Here is a 21,488-nt window from a genome sequence, read left to right on the forward strand (position 1 = left end):
TGAAAGAGAAGCAAGGGTTGAGATTGCACTGGCACAGCCTTCCAATGTGCTTGCATGTGGCCTCGTGCAGTGGGCAGCTGAGGACACCGGCCATGGAGCCCCACGCCCTGGCCATGACCACACACCCCACTGCCCTCTGGGACACAAGTCAGAGCGCCACCAGCAATCTGGCCCCCCTTTGTAATACACCCAAGGGAAGGCTTTGGAAACAAACCATTACTTGGCCATTTGCTTTGATTGTGGGTGACAGAAACCTAAGCTTAAGAAGAGTTTATCCCTGAGGCGGGCGGATCGCTCAAGGTCAGGAGTTCGAAACCAGCCTGAGCAAGAGCAAGACCGCATCTCTACTAAAAATAGAAAGAAATTAATTGGCCCACTAAAAATATATAGAAAAAATTAGACAGGCATGGTGGCACATGCCTGTAGTCCCAGCTACTCGGGAGGCTGAGGCAGCAAGATTGCTTGAGGCCAGGAGTTTGAGGTTGCTGTGAGCTAGGCTGATGCCACGGCACTCTAGCCCGGCAACAGAGTGAGATGAGACTCTGTCTCAAAAAGCAAAAGAGTTTATTCGAAGGATATAGAATGGTCTCAAGGAACTCAGAGATGGGAATACAGCTGAATCCCCCCTCCACAACACCCCTGAGAACCAGGGACATGGATGCTTGGGGACTCTCCTTTTGGTTTCAAGTTTACAAAGAAAGACTGGGGTTGGCCAAGCTTGTGTGGAGCAGGCTCAGGAGCAGTCAACGTGGCTGGGTCTCAGCAGATGGGTGCTCATGCAGGTGGACGGTGTGCGTGTGGGGTGGAGGGCGGGGGCAGTTGGAAGGGAGGCATGGGCCAGATAAAACAGCGTCTGTCGCAGAGACTGTGGGGCACCCTCTGGGCTTCTCTAGACCTAATGGCCTCAACTGCTCAATGGAGAAACACTATCCACCTTGGAGGTGATTATTGCGATGATTAAAGAGGATTTTAAAAATCCGAATAATAGTCATTTCTCACCAAGTTTGGGTTAAAATAGAGACTAGACTAACAACCTGAAGGATCTGTCAGTGAAGCTTGAAGCAGGACATTACTTCGAGTTCTTTTTTAGCCTAAAAATGAGCCATGGGATTTGGCATACGATAAAATTGACATCTCAAATCAGTAAAGAAAACATAGATTATTCAGTCAATGGTGTTGGGATAACTGGGTTGCTAGCTTAGAAAAAATAATAGATCCTTCACAGTTTACACCAAATTAAATTCCTGATTTAATAAATAAATCAGGAATAAAGATTCCTGAATAAAGATTCCTTGAATAAAGATTTAAATGAAAACAATGAAAGTGCTTTGGAAAAATGCTAAGGAAAAGACCTTAGCATAGAGTCTGGCTTAGCAAACTTTTGACGTAATGCATTAATGAGAGCATAAATATTTTTTAATCTATGTATGACATAAAACCCAGAAGCTATAAAAGTAAATTCAGCTAAAAAAAAAAAATTACAAATGATTATCTAGGGCAGAAAAAACAAAATCAAAAGACAAACATCCTGGAGGGAAATGTTTGCAATTCATATCATAAAAATAGCCTTCTTTACTATTAAAGAAATCTTAGATATTGATAAGAAAAATACAAATAGCACAGTAGAAAAATGGGCAAATGATATGAAAGACAGTTCCTAAAAAGAGATACCCAACCCTTTTCATAATACAGGAAAAGCAAATAAAAACTCTTACGAGATACAACTTTCACCTATCAGATTGGCTAAGGTCAGAAAGTTTGAGAAAACACTATTGTTCATTGTGTATTGACTAAGAGGCAAGGAAACTGACACTGATACAGTGTAGGTTGGAAGATCGCTTCAGACCTGTGACCCATTTCTGGGAATTTATCCTGCATATATATTGGCATGTGTACAAATGGAGAATATTCAGGATTATATTTGTTGTAGAGTTGTTTGTAGTAGAAAAATATTAGAAATGGCCATCATAAAGCTGGTCAACAAATACTTGTACATCCATACAATGAAAAACTGTGCAGCTGTAAGTCAATGAAGTAACTCTTATGAATGTGTTATGGAAAGATCTCTAAGACATCGTGTTATCTGAAAAAAATCAAGCTGCATAGTAGTGTGTATTTATGTTATGCATTAAAAAAAATCAACCCACATACATATAGATATTGACTTAGACTATGTTTGGAATGCGTCTTGGAGGATACCCAAGAAAGTAGAAAGAGTAGTTGGAGAACAGAGATGTAAATTTTCACTCTAACCTCTTTTATGCCTTTTGAATTTTATATCACAAGCATGTATTAACTCTTCACATAATAAATTAAGAAAGATGTGTGAATTTAGCATTCTGCTCCATAATAATCCATGATGGATATAAAAATAATGTTTTAAATCACTTACCATTTACACTAATTAACTTTCCCTCCTTTTGAGTTTTGAGTGAAATTAACATTCTAGAAAGACAAATTTATCCTGGGACTTTGTCTCCTGGGCACACCAGCAAGTATCCCCTTTCTGAAGAGAACAGAACTTTGTAAAGTGTTTGGCACTTTAAGTAGCTGCTCCACAGATTCGAGTTCCTGTCCCCTGTGGGAACAGAACTGTTCCGGAACAGGACTTGGAGGGAACCCCTGCACCATTGGCAAGGGCAGGAGCCTGATGAGTCTCTAACGTCCCGGGCAGGGCCTTGGGAGGCATTCTCCCATGAAATTCAAGGTTATGTAGGATCCCCGATCTTCAGCATAACATCAGTAGCTCATTGGGGTTTGGCGCTGCCCACCTTCCTGGATCCACACTGTAGTCCTGCAGAATTACCTGCAGCTCGGCGTGTTGGCACAGTTTTTTTGCCCGGGTCTCCTTCTCAACACTTCAAAACCCAGGTTAAACCACCTCTTCCCGGTGAAGTCTTCCAGGAGTCTGGGGCAGAGTTTGTGGCTCCTAAGCTCCTGCACACACAGCTCTTCTGCCCTCCTTGGTACCTCTTGCATTGCACTGTGGTCACTGTCTGTCTCTGTCTACCCTGCCGATTCCTTGAGCACAAGGACTCTGTCTCATTCATCTTGAGATTCTTAGCGTAGCCCAGTGCCTGGTACACAAAAAGAAAAAATGGAATGCATGGACATACCAAGAGTTACCAGATCTCACCTGAGGGAGTGACAAATGCTGGTTGGGAAGTTTTGGGGACATCTTATAAATAGGTACATTTAATCTGAGACTTAAAGAAGGAATCCCACACATATAGGACAGGGCAATAAGGTGGGCATTTGGGGCGAAGAGAACAACTTATCTTTAGGGAGTGAAGGGGGCGAGCCTAGGAAGGCCGGTGACCTCACAAAGCTTAGCAGATACATTTGCATGGGTTGTTTGAAAGTGGTTCGAGATGCAGGACATCTTTTTGTTGTAGGTGACTGCCTCACACATCGCAGGTCACCTCAAGTCCCTGGTCTCATGCTACATATCCATTATGACAACCAGAAATGCCCCTCATGTATTCACAAAGCCCCCTATGAGTGGCACCCCCCCGTGTGGGGAATACCCCTTGCCCCCTCCCTGCTGGGCACCACCGAGTCAGAGGAAGCCTGCAGGGGCTGGCAGATGAGCCTGCAGTCCCAGAGCGGGTGTGGGGGCCTGCGGTAAAGTCTGGACTGAGCAGTTTGGACACGAAGGACCTTGTTTTCTCCAGAACCTAACACTAGGGGAAACCACCTGGAATTGAACCCTGAAATTCCTCCTTCGGTGTGTCAGTGTGGCGCTGCGCAGCCCCGTGAAGTCTGTGGCCTCAGTCACTCCCTCCCTGCCATGTGGCCCACTGGGCTGCCAGCCACATGACACCCTGCTGATCCTTGACTGGGGTGCAACAGACAGTCCCTGGGCTGTGCGCTGTCCCTGAGAGCAGCTCCTCCAAGGCGCAGTGAATTTCAGCTGTTAAGAATTAAACATCTAGCGGGGTGGGGGAGGAGGGGCAGGGGCAAGATATGTAACCCTAACAATATTTGTACCCCATAATATGAGGTAATAAATAAATAAATAATAAAATATATATATATTAAAAAAATAATTAAACATCACAGCCCTACTCACAATAGCCAAAACATGGGAGCAGCCCAGATGTCCATCCGCGCAGGAACGAACAGATGTGGTGTATTCATGCGATGAAATGTAATTCAGCTGTAAGCAGGAAGGAAATCCTGACACATGCTACAACATGGATGAACCCTGACAACACGCTACGTGAAACCAGCCAGTAGCAGAAGGACAAATAGCGAGTGGTTCCACTGACATGAGGTCGTCATACTCACGGAGACAGCAAGCAGGGTGCTGGCTGCCGGGGCTGCGGGAGGGGAAGCGGGAGTTAGTGTTTCCTGGGTAGGCGCCGGGATGATGAAGAAGGTCTAGGGCTGGATGGTGGGGACGGCGGCCCTACAGTGTGAATGTACTTAATGCCACTGACCTGCGCACTTAAAAATGGTCAAGATGGCACATTTTATGTTGTATGTATTTTATCACAATTTTTTTAAAAAGCGAAGGCTCTTGCAGAGACTGCGAATCAAGTCCTGGCTCTGCTGTTCACCAGGGTGTGTGGTGAATCTTGGCCAAGTTAACCTCAGTCTCAGTTTCCCTCTCTGTGACACAGGGATAATGGTTATACTCTTCTCCTCACGGTGGCATTGCGGGGATCTGCTGAGCTCTGTGTATAAGCCTCGGGCACGGCGCCTGCGTGGTGGCAGGGTGGCGGGGCTCCGGAAGTGTGGCTGTTGTTGTGCTTGTAAGTGTCACACAGTCACTGCCCCTGGGAGCTGCCTCTTCCCCCTCAGACGCTCCTGCAGAAGCATCTGGGGCACTTGGCTCAACAGCAAGGTCACAGGTTACACTGGCAATGACCGACCGAGGGACCCAGGACCTTCCTGGGCCTTCCTGCCCAGGCAGCACTCTCTCCTCCACCAGCTGCCAGCTCTCACGGGTACCAGGCGCTGCTCAACTGACCCCCAGAGCAACACGAGTTAAAACCTCCTCTGTTCACATTTAGACTCCTAGGGAGGGTTGATCATGGTTGTCAACAGCAATAATAGTCCGCTCTCTTTTGTTTTGATTAAATAATCATTTGATTGGAGCGTGCTTCCTGGTGCAGCAATTAACGACTGGCTGGAGTTGCTACCCCTGGGGGCGAAGCCAAGGCACTTCACCCAGCTAGTCATTAACTGCCAGGAAATGTTAGACCTGGAGGGTATTGGCTGCTGGAACAAACTCTGAAATTGGTAGGGAGAAAAAGAGAGAAAACCTGAGCAATTTCTTTTTAGGCAATGAAAAGTTTTAAAATGGAGCGGCGTGTTGCCATAGACACCATCTCTGGTCCCCGTGCCGGCACCCAGTGGCACAGCGATTAGACATGGTTTTCAGCAGGGGCAGCTGTGCCTCTCAAGTACCTATAATGAATATCTGCAGCTCCAGGCTCCGGCGGAAATCCTCAAGCCTTCATTTTGTCACTTAATTTCCTTGGGAAGTGTTTCTAATTACACATTTCTCGCTGCCTGCTCCAGGTCAAGTCTTCTTTGTACACGCTATAAGAATTGCATAAAACCACAAAACAGTGAGGGGACTCCGGAGTGATCCAAATTGCTACGTAGTTGTTTTAACTTGGTTGTTAAGCATTAGTGGGCGTAATAGGGCGTCATTTGCATGAACAGAAACAACCTTCAAGGAACAGCACGCGTCTCATTCTGGGTCACTTTGCAGAGATCAGAACCCATTTCAGCAAGAGTCTATATAATAATAGAATTTCCAACTCTAACGCAAGGACTGTTTATTTTAACAACTATAAGAACTTCCTGGAAGTTTAGTTTCCTGGAGGTGAAAACATTGTTACCTTTGGACTCTCTTAGTTTGGGAAATTCTCCAAGACATAAGGCAATTTCACCAATTGTTCTTAAAAAGAACTCTAAAGTCAAGTTAAATCTACGTTCAGATGCTACTGTTTGGATGTTGAGTTCTTTGGTATTTTTAAAGAGTTGAGCAAATTGGAGGATTCTTTAGCTCTTGAAAAAGTGGCAAAAATGGTTTTATAAAAGGATGGGTTTAGGGCCAGGCATGGTGGCTCACGCCTGTAATCCTAGGACCTTGGGAGGCCAAGGTGGGAGGATTGCTTGAGGCCTGGAGTTTGAGTCCAGCCGGAGCACATAGCTAGACCCCATGTCTACAAGTAGAGAAATTAGCCAGGTGTGGTGGTATGTGCCTGTAGTCCCAGCTATTCCAGAGGCTGAGGCAGGAGGATCGCTTGAGCCCAGGAATTTGAGGTTGCAGTGAGCTAGGATCAGTGCAAGACCCTGTCTCAAATAAATGAACAAATAGATAGATAGATAAAAGGACAGGTTTTGACTAGACTTGGCACTGATGCAAGACTTATCCTGTCTTGAGGACATTATGTTAAGTGAAATAGGCCAGTTACAAAAGACAAATACACTATGATTCCACTTAGATGAGGTACCTAGACTCAAACTCATAGAGACAAAGGTAGAATAAATGAGACCATCACTTACCCAATACCCAATATCCCAGGCTAGAAATCTAGACATTGTCACTGAGTCCTGTCTTTCCCTCTCATTCCCCCATTGAATCCATCAGCAAATTCTGTCACTTCTATCTTGAAAACATTTCCCAAATAGGAGCATTCGTTTCCTATTCTGTGGGTACAACCCATAATCCAAACCACATCATCCTTCTCCTAGACTCCGGCTACAGCCTCCAGCCTGGTCTCCCTGCCTCCACTCCTGCCCTGCAGTTCCCTTCCCTCCAGTCAAGTCTCCAGAAGCCACAATAATCATTTCAAGATACAAATCACATCACAGCCCCAAGCCCTCCTTGCTCACCTGTCTGGTGCTTGGCTGGGAATCTTACTGGGGCTTTTGGTCAGAACATACACTTCTAGCCTCTCCATATGGATCGGACTTCCTCACAATATGGTGGCTGGGCTCAGAGAGGGGACGCATCACAAGAGAGAGCATGACAGTCGGCCAGGACCATATTGCCTTCTAGGACTCAGCCTCTTGGATTCATGCAGCATCACTTCTGCCGCGTTCTGTCGGTCGATGCAGTTACAAAAGTCCACCCAGGTTCAAGGGGAGGGAACACAGACTCCATCTCTCCATGATGCCCTCTAAGGTCACATTCTAAGAAGGGCATGTGGGATGGATTATATTTAATATATCGGTGCAACTGTCTTTGGAAAATACAACCGGCCACCTGACCATCCAAGATTTAACTGATTAAGAAAGAAAATCATCTGTATACCAAGAAATTCCAAAAGCAAAATGCAAATGCAAAAGACAAATTAAAGAAATGTTACCTCCCCTCCCTTAGCCCCTCCTCTGGGCATTCTGGGTGGATTACAAGCATGTTTGGCTGGCAACATCTTTTATAGTGCTGCAGGGAGAAATCAGGTCTACTGTGCCCACTTCCTCTTCTCTCTGAGGACAGGAAGATGAGAATCAATACCTGCAAGCTCACTTCACAAGCTCCTTTCCACAGCCCTCCCTGACCCCTCTCACAGGTACTCGCACCTTCCCCCTTAGTTATTCACCTCTCTTAACACTCCTGTTAAAGCCCTCAAGAGTGTCAAGTTGTACACCTTACATATATATAATTTTTATATGTCAATGATGTCTCAATAAAGCTGTTTTAAAAACAGAGTGTACTGAACTATACATTTATCTGGAAAATTTTTTCTTTCTTATTTTTTTTTTAGAAACAGTTTCTCACTATGTTGCCCAGGCTGGTCTTCCTGCCAGGGCCTCCCGAGTAGCTGGGACTGGGGGCACAAGCCCAGCTTGGCAGGGGCTTTTTTGATTCATTACTGTCCCCTCTGCCTGCCCTGTTCTCTTCACTGTTCACATGTATTAATTTTTCAATATATGCTGGTAGAATTCACAAAGAAGCAGTTGTGAGCTGGTATCCATCTCATCTAGAGTTAATAGTTCTGAAACACAGTAGGAACTCAATTAAAAATTTTATTTTTCTTTTGAGAGACAGGATCTTGCTCTGTTGCTCAGGCTGGAGTGCAGTAGTATAATCATAGCTCACTGCAACCTCAAATTCCTGGCCTTAGGGGAACCTCTTGCCTCAGACTCCCTAGTAGCTAGGACTATAGGCATGTGCCACCACACCCAGCTAATTAAAAAAAAAATTTTTTTTTTTTATAGAAACTGGGCCTTGCTATGTTGCTTAGGCTGGTCTTGAACTCCTGGCCTCAAGCAATTCTCAGTCCTTGGCTTTGAGAAGTGCTAGGATTACAGGCATAAGCCACTGTGCCCAGCTCTAAAACATGTTTTTAATGAATGGATTGCAATATACTAAAGGTGAGACATTTAAGGGGGGAGTAAGTATAAGAGCTGGTCCTTGCCTTCGATTACTATTTGCATCTTGTACAACAATAGAAGAGCTGTTATGGGTTGTCCATGATTATGAGTTATGGACAATGCTCTGCAGGACTTAGAGAAGGCTTTCCTAAGATGTACAAAGTCAGAAAACAGAAAGGAGAAGATTGATTGTTTCTATTGCATAAAAATGAAACACTCTGTGCATTAAAAATCTTCGTAAATAAAATTAAGGCAAATGGCAAACCAGGAAAAAAATCATCAGTGTATTAGCAAAGGGTTAATAGCCCTAATACTTGAAGAAGGCTTGTTGATCAGCAAGAAAAAGACAAATACTCCACGACATCAGGGAAAGGAGATAAATAGTCAAAACAGCAACAACAAAAGGTTAATAAACACATAAAAAAATTCACTTCATTGGCAACCATAGAAATTCATATCAAAACCACACCGACATAACATTTTTCTTTTATCAAATTGGCAAAGTATTTTTTGTTAAGATAAGATGCAATGTTGGCAAGACCAGGGAGACTGAAAATTGATGTTTAAAGTTGCATGTCAAAAACCTTTAAAATGGGCATGCTCTGTGACCTGGCATTCCAGCATTTCCAGATTTATTCTGAAGAATTTATTGCTGAGATCTGCCAAGATTTGCACACAAAGATGCCCCAGGAGGTATTGTTTTTAATAGCAGAAAATTGGGATTAATGTGTAGCCATTGGGACTGACCAAACAGATCATAGCACCGCGTTGTAAAGCAACACTATATAGCCATAATATTTAATGAAATGGGAACATGATCATATTATATAGTTAATTTTTAAAAATCAGTTTTCAATCAGCTGTACAGTGCCATTTTATTTTTCATCATACACATACACTCACACATATGCTATAAACATAAACGTTCATAGAGGTAGCCTAGAAAGATTTATATCAAAATTTTAGAACTCTGGGTGATTTTATTTTTCTTATCTTTTCTGCGTTTTAAAATGTTCCACAGTAACTTATATTACTTTGTCTATTCAGAAAAAAAAAATGTCATAACTTCTTTTCAATGGTGTAGAAGTGGCCCTTAAATATAGACTGGAATGCCAGTTCTAGCTGTTTCCTTTGAAAACATCTCCAGGCCCCATGGGCGCACATTTACAACAGCTTGTTCTCTCCTGAGACTACAGGGAGGATGGGAGGAGTTTTGGTGAATGTCTGGGCTTGCAGTTCATCCCTGTAATAAATCTTTAAGACTGTGGGAATAGGTGCCTTGTGTTCCCTGGAACTGGAGAACGTAGGTCGGGCTTGCCGCCCTTCTGTCTACATCACGTGGAAAGATCTGGAAGTGAAGAGCTTTGTTAACCTAAATGCCACGCCAACCCCATTGGGAGCAGTTCTGTTTTCCTGGGCGAGTACTCAGATGGGATGAGGGATAAAGGGATAAAGGGATGGTATGATTAATGCGATGCATGGGGGGGGCAGTGAAGCAACTTCTGCAGGAAAGTCCGAACGAGATGGGCGTGAGAAGTTGGATTGTTAAAGGGAAACAAAGTTTACTTATCTTCTCCTTGATTTAGCTCTCAGTTTTATGAGGATACAGAAAAATCATGTGGAGAAACCTGATGGGAATAGTCTCCAAAACTAAAAACTAAAATAAAATAAAATAAAGCAATAGTTCAATCTTCATGAATCACTCTGACTCTATCTCCAAATATAATTTGTGTATAAAACTTCCCCACTGCACTTAGAGGACCATTAAAGCAACTGAATATTATAGAACAGAAAAAACAAAAAAGCAAAACTTAAAAAATGTATGTTCAGATGCTTGCGTCAAATATTAAACCTTGTCAGCTCACAGTAGCAGAATACTGTCTGCCTATAGGCGTAGGCAAAGACATTTCCTTCAACCCCCAGATTATTCCCCCCTCCCCCCATTTTGTTATTTGCTGGTGTCAAAAGATCTGGAAAATGTTTTTAAATGTGCAAGTGTTCACGCTGACTTTTTATGAGGTTTCCTTGGGATTCGGAAATCTTTGAATGACATAAATGGACTCTGTACGGATGCTTCTAGAAAATTTCCATGTGCTCATCTCAGAGGTTCCCAGAGAGTGGCCACCTCCACATCACACCCCATGGGGTCCATGACCGAAGACAATAAAGTCAAATGGGGCCAAAGTTCTCTTTCAACCTTCTTCAGGCTTCACACCTGGAAGCACCACAGAAAACAATAAATTCAGTGACACATCTAGTTGGTGTCCTTCCCGTGCCAGCAGCCACGCCTGCGAGGTGGTGTGTTAGAGTCCTCGACCTCACGGAGTTGACAGCTGGTGGGTGGGAGTGGAGCCACCGAGGGGACATCTGATAGGCTTCTGGGTGTTTCCTTTCTTTTTTTTTTTTTTTTTTTTTTTGAGACAGAGTCTCGGTTTGTTGCCCAGGCTAGAGTGAGTGCCGTGGCGTCAGCCTAGCTCACAGCAACCTCAAACTCCTGGGCTCAAGCGATCCTTCTGCCTCAGCCTCCCGAGTAGCTGGGACTACAGGCATGCGCCACCATGCCCGGCTGATTTTTTTTATATATATATCAGTTGGCCAATTAATTTCTTTCTATTTATAGTAGAGACGGGGTCTCGCTCTTGCTCAGGCTGGTTTTGAACTCCTGACCTTGAGCAATCCGCCCGCCTCGGCCTCCCAAGAGCTAGGATTACAGGCGTGAGCCACCGCGCCCGGCGTGTTTCCTTTCTTATTTCACTCTTGGACAAGCTGATTTTAAACAACCTATTTGATAAAACGATTTGTTTATTTAACTGAATTATGTCTAAATATGCCAAAGGGAAATTTAATGATTCCACAAATTCCCCCAACTCTCTCTCCTAAATATAGTTCACATGTTCTATAGCTGCCCTGTGAGTCTCTCCCCCCTCTTCTTCCTCAATCTTCCTTATTCCCCTCCCCGCCTCTGACCCCTCTCTCTCCTCGCCCCCCGCCCCCATCCCATCCTTTTCTAGTGGGTTTTCCCTTTTCCTCTAGTGACTCTCTGTTCTTTCCACTGTAAATCAAATCAGATCAACCTCGGCTCTTCCCATTTCCCTTCCTTCCCTCAACCCCACACAAAAAAATCACAGACGCTCCCAGGACAGGCAGAATTCTCCTTACTCAGTGTGACAACTCCGGGAGTCACCTACAGTTAATTCATTTGACAAATGAGAAATCCGGGACTTAGGGAAGGTAAGTAACTCACCCAAGGCCACACAGCCTGGAAATAGCAGAACCAGTCCCCAAATGTCCTGATTCTAAAGCTTGGGCTGTTTCGGAAGTGCAAGGGGAGGCCCTCGGGGAGGGTTCTGGTGGACTAGGAGCAGAATTAAATCGTGTTTTCTGCCACACCCCACCCCTGCGGTTCTGCTTCTTTGCCAGGGACCGGAAACAGCCCTTCTCCCAGGAAGCCCCCTGTGGTGTGTGCCTCAGGAGAATTGGCCCTCACACATCATGGAAAAAAGCATTCTTGTTCTCAGAGCTGCACAGGGGCCGTTCCCGCTGTTTTCCTGTGAATGGTGCCCCTGGAGTTGCAGCAGGCGTTTGGGCCCTGGCCACACAGTTCCTTTATTTCTCGTGGCGCATTTTTGGAGCCCTTGAGGGGAAGAACTGTAGCATCTGCTCTTGGAAGGCTTCCCAGCCCTGCTGAGGTTCGGAGCCCACATCTGTTCCAGGCTCTTAGCTTCTAGTTCCTTCCACCAGTTCTCACTGACACTTCAGGCAGGGACCTAAATAACCTAAGCTTCAAGATCATGCTGTGTGAGGAACCTGCCAGAATCAACTCCTCTGGTAACTGGAAGGTTTTCAAAGGCTCTGAGAAAAGGATATCCCAAAATGTCTGTAGAAATGTATGACCCTCTTCTCAAGAAGTTACTATTATATAAAATTCAAAATAACAACCACTTTTAGGAGAGAATTGATGCGATTCAGAACTTGCCACCCTAAAATACAGCAGCTTGGCATTGGAGAGAACAGCAGAAGCAGGAAGGCTCTCTCACCGTCCCTTTGCACGACTCCCTGAATTAGGTCATGAAACCCTTATGCAAGAGGTGTCCTCCTTGTGCCCGGAGGCAGGAACATCCTTATCTCTGAAGACACAGGGACACGAGAAGAATCTGAACAAACAGGTCTTGCTAAATTCCCTTCACTTTATTATAGTTAGATAGCATCCTTTTGCCCTCCAATCGTGTTTCTCTACAACTGTCCACTTTTCACTAAACTAAGCATAAGAATGCACAAGTTTTTCTATTTTTTTGGCTCTTCATTTCCGAAGGCTCCTCATGTCATGGAAAATTTAGATAAAGCGCCGGGCGCGGTGGTTCATGCCTGTAATCCTAGCACTCTGGGAGGCTGAGGCGGGAGGATCGCCGAAGGTTAGGAGTTTGAAACCAGCCTGAGCAAGAGCAAGACCTTGTCTCTACTAAAAATAGAAATAAATTAATTGGCCAATTAAAAATATATAGAAAAAAATTAGCCTGGCATGGTGGCACATGCCTGTAGTCCCAGCTACTCAGGAGGCTGAGGGAGAAGGATTGCTTGAGCCCAGAAGTTGAGAGGTTGCTGTGAGCTAGGCTGACGCCACAGCACTCTAGCCAGGGCAACAGAGTGAGACTCTGTCCAAAAAAAAAAAAAAAAAATATATATATATATATATATCACCTTAGATTAAATAAATTTGTATGTATTTTCTCTCGTGAATCTGTCTTCTGTATATAGGGGCCTCAGCCATGAACCTAGCAGTGGGTAAGAAAAGGAACTCTTTCCTCCCTGCAGAATCTATGAGGCATTTTGGTGAGTGTGGGAGAAAGATCAGGAGGAGAGGAGTCTTTGAGGTCTCTGAAGAATGAATTCTGGGGGAAGAGGAAGCTTCTCTCTGCTGGTCTCTCTAGCTAGGGCCTCCCTGATTCTGCTGTAGCCTTCAGAGTCAGAACTGCACTTTCCCATGAACAAACTACAGTGGGAAAAGCAGTTGTGCATCTGGGAACCAAGGGAGGTTTTCAATGCATGAAACTCCATGTGCTTGGAATTGAATAAGCCTGAACCCCCTAATTCACTTTTAGGACTCATCTTTGATCTGCTTTTAGCATAGTGACCAACCAATAGACAACTGGTTCACCGGCGCCGGAACGGAGGGTAAGGGTGAAGGAGGCTTCTAGAAAGAAATGCTACCTACAACTAAGCCATTTCTGGTGGCTGCAGACATCATCATCAGCCAGCAGCTTCTCCTATGGACTTAGGAGGATGGAAGCAAAATGAAGGAAGTGATGGGCTTTGTCCTCTTCTATTCCGAATCAATAAAAATAACAGACCTTACTATAAGAGTTGTGTTTTGAGAACTGAAAATTCTGGAGTGCTGAAAAAATCAGCACTGTGGACAAGGATGGAGCTAAGGAAGGGACATTGTAAGAATTTCACAGGGTCTTGCTCTTGCTCAAGCTGGTCTCAAACTCCTGGCCTCAAGCAATCCTTCTACCTCAGCCTCCCAAAGTGCTAGGATTACAGGCATGAGCCACCATGCCCAGCCTATATTTTTCTTTTTTTTAGAATCAATGTATATGCATCATGCAAAGATGAGTTGACAACAAAGATGCAGGGACATTGGATAGGCTTTTGGCTGCTTCTGCTCTGATATCCCTCTTGGACAAGCTGATTAAGGAAAATAACTTTAAACAGTCTATTCGATAAAATTATTTGTTTACTTGAGGCTTTTTGTTTTTAAGTTAAATGAAAGTTAACTGATATGCAGGGTTGCAGGGGCATATTTGGAAGGTTGTGCCAGCTCTGTGGACAGGGAGAAACTCAGCAGCCTGGGATCCAGATGTGACCGACTGGCCGGGTTGGTACTGCTGCACAAACAGATGGGCCACAGATGATACACTTAACAAGTGTTTTCCCAGCCTGGCCCGGGGACCTGACCCTGGCTTGTTGACCTGTTTCCTACAGCTAGCATAGGAGATGTGCCCAGCAGGGACTGATGTCACAAGTCAATTACATGTACAAATATATTCAAAGTTATTTGCATATTTCTATGCTATATAAATTTAACAATCTATTTATAATTTTTTGGTTTTGTTTTTGAAAGAGGATCTCTCTCTGTTGCCCAGGCTAGAGTGCAGTGGCATCATCATAGCTCACTGCAACCTCAAACTTCTGAGCTTAAGAGATCCTCCTACCTCAGCCTCTCAAGTAGCTGGGACTATAAGCATATGTCACCATGCCTAGCTAATTTTTCTATTTTTTTTTTTTTTTAAGAGACAGGGTCTCACTCTTGCTCAAGCTGGTCTCAAACTCCTGGCCTCAAGCAATCCTCCTACCTTGGCCTCCCAAAGTGCTAGGATTACAGGCGTGAGCCACCATGCTCAGCCTATATTTTTCTTTTTTTTTAGAGTCAATGTATATGCATCATGCAAAGATGAGTTGACAACATATTCTTGAAACATAGCTGAAGAATTTGAAGAAACTGAAATGAGATGTTAGAATGTAGCACATTTGCTCTAAATGAATGAAACTCCATGTGCTTGGGCTTCGAATAAGCCTGAACTTCATAATTCATTTTTCCTACTTGTCTTTGATCTGCTTTTAGCATCATAGTCAATCAACAGACATGTGAGTGACTACTTAAAGAACTGTTGATGTGGAAGACACGGTGCTAGACTCATTATCTACCTACCAGAACTCTGTGGGGGAAAAAAACCCACAACACATTCTTTCTAGCTTAATGTTCAGAAGAAATCCCTTCATCAATTTGTGTTGGTTTTAGTAATTTAGAGTCTATTAACATGTGGAACGGCATAAGATTGAAACCTCAGAATAAAGAGCTGACTATAGTCTTTCTAAAAATTCAAGAATCCGTTCACTAACATGACGTGTCAAAGCTATAGTCTTCCTAGAAACTGTCTAGAAAACTCTGTCTTTATAGAAAGTGTCCAATATTTTCCTTCTAAGTGCTTTATACTGAACAGCAGTACAAGAACAGAGTTGACTGTTTTGTGTCTCCAGTTGCTTTTCCCAAGGAAATCATGCTGTTGTTATCAAGTGTCTGTTTGTTGTGAAATTCTTACAGCTTATGAAAAAGGTTTTCATTAAGAGAAATGTGTGCCAAGCAAGTATGGCAGTAACAGCCTCCGACACACACACACACACACACACACACACACACGAATCCTTCAAATATTAAGAACATCCATGCCTCTGTCAACATGATGTCAGATAAGCACAAGCCCAAGAATCCAAACATGGTATTGGCAAGCCAATCAACAAAGAGAAAGGGTAATGTTCTGCTTGCCCTTAGCTCATTCGCCTCTGTGGGCACTGGATTTTAATGCATTTTTATTATACACCCAGTCAACCATCATCCCAATTTGTGTCTATTTGGGCATTTTATTGGGAAATGTAGTTTCTAATTTTTAGAACAAAAAAAAAATTTTCCTTAATTACTGTACTGTGAATGGCAATAAATTAAGGTATAAAAGAACTATGATATGTAGTTTTTAAAAACCACATTTAGAATGAATGTGATTCAGGCTATCATGACTTTTTTCATGGCCCCAACATTTACATGAATTATGCAACAGGTTCATTTGCTCACAGTTTGCACCACGACTCATACAGATTTATCGACTCTTGTAGAGCTGATGCATCAATGCCTTTTTTTTTTTTTTTTTTGAGACAGAATTTGGGTCTGTTGTCTGGGCTAGAGTGCTGTGGTATCAGGCTCGCTCACAGCAACCTCAAACTCCTGGGCTCAAGCAATCCTCCTGTCTCAGCCTCCCAAGTAGCTGGGACTAGAGGCATGCGCCACCATGCCTGGCTAATTTTTTCTATATATATATATATTTTTAGTTGTCCAGATAATTTCTTTCTATTTTTAGTAGAAATGGGGTCTCGCTCTTGTTCAGGCTGGCCTTGAACTCCTGACCTTGAGTGATACACCCTCCTTGGCCTCAGATCAATGCTTTTATTTTTTTTTTTTTTTTTGAGACAGAGTCTCGCTTTGTTGTCCAGGCTAGAGTGAGTGCCGTGGCGTCAGCCTAGCTCACAGCAACCTCAAACTCCTGGGCTCGAGCAATCCTTCTGCCTCAGCCTCCCGAGTAGCTGGGACTACAGGCATGAGCCACCATGCCCGGCTAATTTTTTATATATATATATCAGTTGGCCAATTAATTTCTTTGTATTTATAGTAGAGACGGGGTCTCGCTCTTGCTCAGGCTGGTTTTGAACTCCTGACCTTGAGCAATCCGCCCGCCTCGGCCTCCCAAGAGCTAGGATTACAGGCGTGAGCCACCGCGCCCGGCAAGATCAATGCTTTTAAATTTGACTCCAGATACTACCCTACTACTGCTTCAGTTACCCACATTGTAGCAAATAAGATTAAAAATATTCCAGTCTACCATTCATGATGCATTTCAGTGAATTTCTCTGTTATATTCAATACCAAGCTTTAGAAAAGAAAAAAAAAGAATAAATAAAAAAGAATTTATCAAAGCATAGGAGAAAATAAGGAAATTTTTGGACAAACTCTTCCCTTGGATTTGATTACTTGAAAGCACCCATAGCCTATGAATTTGGTGCCTTCTCCATGTGAAATGGCTGTGCTCATTCCCTGTGCTGTGAACACGTCCGGGCTGTGTGCCCAGAGGTGGCCAGTGACATTTCCTTGTATCAGGCCAAGGCACTGGTGGCATTTGGCCAAAAGAGCCGGGCGGGGCACAGAGGCCGTAGTTCAGGAAAACCGAGGGCCTGAACAGCAGTGGGTGAGAAGCAGGTAAACCCCAGAAGCTGAGAGCCCAGAGGGCGGGGCAAGGCAAGAAGGCAGAGTCCAGCCTTGTCAGTGGGAAGCTGGCAAGAGTTCAAGTACTAAACCAAGGCGGGGTCAAAGGACAAGGCCTTTGTTCACTTGATTTCCGCTCCCCAGCTGTGCACCTTCCACTAGGCACCCTCTCTTCTGTGATCATTCAAAACCTGCCCCAGTTTAGGGAGATGGCCACACCCTCGCTGTTTCACAAAGCACTCCCTGCTGACTAGGCCCCGCTACTCTCCCTTTCCCTTTTTTTCTTTTTTTCATACATTTCATATAATTTTTCATGTTTATTGGCCCTGTGGGTGTATGAAATCTCTCTCTCTCTCTCTCTCTCTCTCTCTCTCTATATATATATATATATATATACACATATATATATATGGGAGAGACAGAGAGAGAATTATGTGCTTTTGTCCACTATTTGTCTTTTGGGGAGTTGATTTTTTCAATTGATTTATAAATTGTTATTATACATTAAGGATACTAAACTCCAACCTGTTTTATATATTGCCAATATTTTTTCTTGATTTGTCAATTATCTGTTTTCTTTTTTTTTTTTTTTTTTTTTGAGATGGGGTCTCACTCTGTTGCCCACACTGGAGTGCAGTGGCATGATCATAACTCACTGCAGCCTCAAACTCCTGGGCTCAAGTGCTCCTCCTGCTTCAGCCTTCCAAGTAGCTGGGATTAAGGTGTGTACTACCATGCCCAGCTAATTTTAAAATTTTTTGTAGAAATGGGGTCTTGCTGTGTTGCCCAGGCTGGTCTTAAACCCCTGGCCTCAAGCAATCCTGCCCACTTGGCCTCCCATAATGCTGGGATATAGGAGTAAGCCACTGTGACTGGCCTATTCTTCCTTTCTTTGACTTACACTATTTGTCATCTGTAAAGGTCATTTGGGACTAAATCTTATGGTGTCTTTTAACATTTTTGGCATTGCTGTTTCCATGCGTCTTGCTTTTCCAAATCAAGACTGTAAGCTCCTTGAGGTCAGGACCTGATCAACAGTGAGCAAGGCCACACCAGGACCTATATTTCCAGAGGCCAGGCTTGCTCACCCAGGACGGACCCTCCAGCCTGGGGTTTGTTAAGTTTTTCCAAGTAGAAGCAGGATTGCTCCCAGAGTCTGAGGCGAGGGCTGAGTGGTCCCGGCATAGCCGGGTTTGAGGGTATGGGCACAAGTTCCTGGTGCTACTTTCTGACTATATACTCTCTTACCATTTTTCTCTCCAATTCTCTTTTAATCATGTTTGTGCAACCTTTTCTAGATTATGAGGAATTCTCTCCTCTTTCTCAAACCTGCAAATATTTCATTCTTATATTTCAATGTTGTGTGGACTCTTGAATTTTGACAAGTCTCTAATTATTCAGTCTTTGGCCTTTTTGACCCACTTCTTAAAATTCCATGTGAGTCTTTATTATTCATCCCTTACTGTGCACCATTCCCATTCATGGACCATGTGCTTTGAAGATCAGGTTAGCAGAAGGGTGCCCTTGGTGGGAACTTTAGCTCTCTGGGTTCCTCACATCACAGCTGCTCCATTGGGGACGTTACTGGCATTGGGAGGGGCAGTTCTTTAACATGGCTGGCCCCCATCACCCACTGAGAGCCAGCACTGTTGACCATGAGTGCCATGAGCAACAATGTCCCCGCTGATGTCTAAATAGCTCCAAGGGGAGGCACTCTACACCCAGTGGAGTCACCTTTGCTAGACACTGCCTCCCCACCCCGCACCCCAAAACATGCACACACACACACTTTCTCCCTAAAGAGGATTGTTTGTGCTGCTATCAATAAATTGTTTCACTTTTGAAAGCTTGTCATATCTTTAAGTCATTATTCCTTTTAGGGTTTGTTTTGTCTTGCCTTGGAATGAATATTATACTTTGTTTAGTTTTGTTTTACTCGTTATTATGGGAAATGCCATATACACAAATAGAGAGAGTAGTATAATGAACCCCCATGGACCTATCACCTGGTTTCAAAATGATCAACTCATAGACAATCTGTTTTTTCTTTTTCTTTTTTTACTTTGCAGGGACAGGATCCTGCTCAGTTGCCCAGGCTGGAGTGCAGTGGCTATTCACAGGCACGATCATAGCTCACTGCAGCCTCGAACTCCTGGGCTCAAGCAATCCTTCTGCCTCAGCCTCCTGAGTAGCTGGGACTACAGGCATGCGCCACCATTCCTCCTGGTTTGCCAGACTTGAGTCCAGTGTTGTAGTTACCTTCCTTGCTTCCTCTATCTGCTGAGAAAAAAATACCAGGACAAGTCAAGAATTTATCCGATGCTCTAATTTCAGCAGAAGGAGACTTTCAACAGCTGTTTGGATTATGCAAGTCTTGTTGCTACTCTGTGTTTTGTCTGTGTTTGTTTGGTGATCGGTCCCAGGCAATTGGCACCACGTCCTCCCTCAGGTGGAGTTTAACACCATCCAAACATCGCTTCCCTTTCTACCACTCCTTGGGCTCCCTTAAAAGCTCTCCACCAGGCTGGGAACTCTGAGTCCCTGATTTAACCAACCCCCGTGTTTCCTTGCCTGCCCTGCTGATTTGAAAAAGATATGTCCTTCTGCCGGACTGGTGGGAGTTACAATTCCCATCCCAGCGCTTAATGAAACCAAACATTGCTTTTCAGTTTTGTCTATAAAAATATTTTGAAAATGGGAGGAAAATGTGCTGCGTCAGTCAATGGTTGAGTGCGAACAGGCACAGAAGATTGAAAGGCTTGGGTCCTCGTGATTGGTTCTCAAAGGATTAGAAGGATCGGTCCCTCCTCCCTCCCCCCTTCTGGGGTGCCCTTGGCGGGCTACTCAGTCGCCTCCACCTCCGGGTTAGAGCTGACTGATGCTGCTGCTGACTTTGGGGCAGCTCTCTGAAAACAAACTGCTGAACCGTATAAACACTAAGCTTGACCTGGGGCACTCACAAGTGCCAAACCATTGACTCGGAGGCCCCTGGGCTCTCCAGTTTATGCTGGGAGTCGTGACCTTGCCCTGCAATGCAAAGTTGAGCCACTTCCCCCACTTTTTTTTCCCCTCCCAAATATAACTCCCTTCCAACCCCTTACCTCTAGACGAGTGTTTATTATTTATTCATTTATTTAACTTTTTTACATGCTCTATAGAGACTGTCAAAAATTGCCAACGCCAACTATATTTCAAGTCACTGTGTTGGGATATAGGGAAAAGTTTGCAAGCAGCAATAATCGTGCCTGCGTTAAACTTCATTGGCTACAACACTGCCACTGTTCAAAGAGTATAGAACTGTGTTAGGAAGAGCCTAGTTGATTCCTGTATACCCAAGCTGCAAACATCCAGTGAATGGAAGCAGATGTTAAATGCTCACAGCAAGTGCTCCGAAGGAATGCCTAGATCCTCATATCAGTTAGTCAGTGATCTGTTGTTTAGAAAAGTCTTACCAGAATACTTGTTTTATCCAAGTTCCACTCCTAAAAAAGACATAATTCTGACTGCGTTATCTTCCTTCGTGCCTGTGACAAGAACTCTAGCTTAGAAGGTGCAGTGGTGTAATTATTGTTATTATTGACGTTGGCCAAACATTGAGAGTGATTTAAGCAACTAGCTTAAAATCAAACAGCTCATTAGCAGAGGAGTCTGGAACGTATGTCTCTATTAGAATAGAAAGTACAGTTTGCTATGCCCTGTCCACTCATTCTGTCTGCTTTTGCCAAAGTCACTGTTTATAATAATTCAGTCCAACACGGCCATTGAAACGACCGTTGGCAAACCAGCAAAATCGCCATTCTGAGCCGTGGCGTGCAAGCACACAGAGACCAAGATCCTTGTCCTTGCCAATCTCTCAGAGTTGCTGTGGCAGCTGAAAGTGCAAGTCTATGTGAAAGTTCTTTGTATGCTGTGATGTCCTATTCAAATAAACATAACGGTGATGACACTAGTATCGTGAAACCTGTGGAGTATTTTCAGTTAGCAAGTCATTGAGTTGAATTCTTTATGTATCAATTCATTTAATTCTCATAACAATATTGTAATGTTTTTGTTATAATTATTATTTTCATAAACATACTATAGTATAAATATAGCATTAGCATAAATGTGTTTAATAAGGCAATTTTTAGTCATAAAGATTCTCTGGGACAATCCCACTCCAGATCATTGATGCCCACTGGAAAAATACAAAAGGAACATGGAAACCCAACGGGCATCCCCCATAGATCAAAACAGGCATCTAGTCGTTGCCTTCTCTGGCATTTGTACCTCATCGCTCACAGGACAGGTATCTCTAAGTGTGATGGTGTCAGCCTGGCAGATTAAGGTCCACCTACAC

General features: G+C 43.9%; 1 non-coding gene across 1 annotated transcript; it reads right to left on the reverse strand.

Annotated features, from left to right (window-relative positions):
- Positions 1–20,298: 20,298 nt before the first annotated feature.
- On the reverse strand, positions 20,299–20,439 carry LOC142861738 (U4 spliceosomal RNA). The gene has a single exon (XR_012912894.1). It is a non-coding gene; the product is annotated as a U4 spliceosomal RNA (small nuclear RNA).
- Between the last annotated feature and the right edge of the window lie 1,049 nt (positions 20,440–21,488).

This window comes from Microcebus murinus, chromosome 17 (genome assembly GCF_040939455.1).
Source record: "Microcebus murinus isolate Inina chromosome 17, M.murinus_Inina_mat1.0, whole genome shotgun sequence".
In the NCBI taxonomy this organism is placed as follows: Eukaryota; Metazoa; Chordata; class Mammalia; order Primates; family Cheirogaleidae; genus Microcebus; species Microcebus murinus.